Consider the following 1594-nt stretch of genomic DNA (forward strand, 5'->3'; position numbering starts at 1 on the left):
CTTATAAATTTGGTGAGGTTTTAAAATTTGGTACTTACGATAGTAAGTGAACTCGTAAATTGGATCGCTTAGTATATCTTGTGGACCTATAGTACTTTCTTCATTTTCCAAAAGTTCTAAGTGGACTTTGGTTGGTGTTGTAATCCTTTGCTTATATTGTGGCGTCCTAAATGAAGAAATTAAACAAAAAAAATAATAAGTTTGAGCAAAATTGAAAAAATGGGAATTGTCAATATACACAATATTTGTTGAATGGTATATCATTACTTAAATATGATAGCACTGTGGTAAATTGAAAATCCTTCATTTTCTTTGCCAATAGTTTTACTCCACTCGTCTTTGAAGAAACGCACAGCTGTGTGCTTTGGTATATTTTCCACGAGCAACCACATCTCATCCCCTCCTTCCCATGAACCTGTCTTAATATTTTTTCTTATGATTTTTGGCAATGCTGCAAAAATAATAGATTTCCATCAGATTTGCATGGGTCCAGGTCCAAACCTTCATACACTTGAATATTATTAAAATTTAAAGGTTTTCAATTGTATACATTTTTTGTTACTATGTGTTTGCAAGTGAATTTACCTGATGAAATAATATCAGAATAGATTTTTTCGGTACAGGGTTCTTCGGGTGACTCTTTGTGTTTTCTTGTGAATGCTTGAAAACAAAGTCTTATCTTTGAGGGATTGATACTTTTTTTTTCGTCCTCATTAATCTTCCATTCACTTATGCGCTTGCGGATGACAACAAGATTGTTGAACCTGTGAAACAAAAATATTATTATTTCAGAAGAATAATTTTTAGGGATGCAGAAAACTGACTTCTTGAAGTAACTTACTCAGCAGTAAAATTATTGTCTTGAGACACTTTCATTTCATTTTTCTCCCCTTTGAGCTCATGTACGTGTAAACGTGGTTGTGAATCAGCAGTATACAGTTCACAGCGTATGACAGTAGAAAAATTGTCATCTATTAATGAATGGTTTTTAAGCTAAAATACAAGCAGTGCTTTAGAACACCAGAGCCATCAGATATTTTTATCTTATTATATTAGCAATATACCTCAACTTTGGGATAGGTTTTCCTCCGTGAATTAGAGTTGATACCTTGTATAGGACCATTTGTTTTTTCAGATTCATATCGAAACCGATGCTCTGGCTCTGGCTGTTCCGACATTTCTAAGTACGGTCCCTGACATTCTGTAAAAAAAAAAAAAAAAACAAGGGGAAAAGGATACCATTAAAATTTTAAAAATGTTGTTTTATGACTCTTGCCTTAGTATTTTTCCTCTAAGGAAAACTGTGATGTCACATTTCTGCACTTATGATGCAAAAAGTAAAAACTATGACAGCTGTATCGTTAATATGCTTGTTGTACTGAGTATAGTTAAATGACAGCCTAGGGATGATATAACAGTCCAACCTTGGTCCAACAGGAGGGAGAATGTACAAAAGCTATACATCCATTTCAAACATTACCAACCTGCATTCTGGGGCTGAAGCAGAGGCTGACTTTGTTGCTGGGACTGGTTTGGAACCTGAGGCTGATCTTGAGAGTGGTACCCATGCTGGGGACCTTGGTGCAGGCCATGG

Source organism: Frankliniella occidentalis, unplaced genomic scaffold (assembly GCF_000697945.3).
Source record: "Frankliniella occidentalis isolate FOCC.00 unplaced genomic scaffold, Focc_3.1 Scaffold269, whole genome shotgun sequence".
Lineage (NCBI taxonomy): Eukaryota > Metazoa > Arthropoda > Insecta > Thysanoptera > Thripidae > Frankliniella > Frankliniella occidentalis.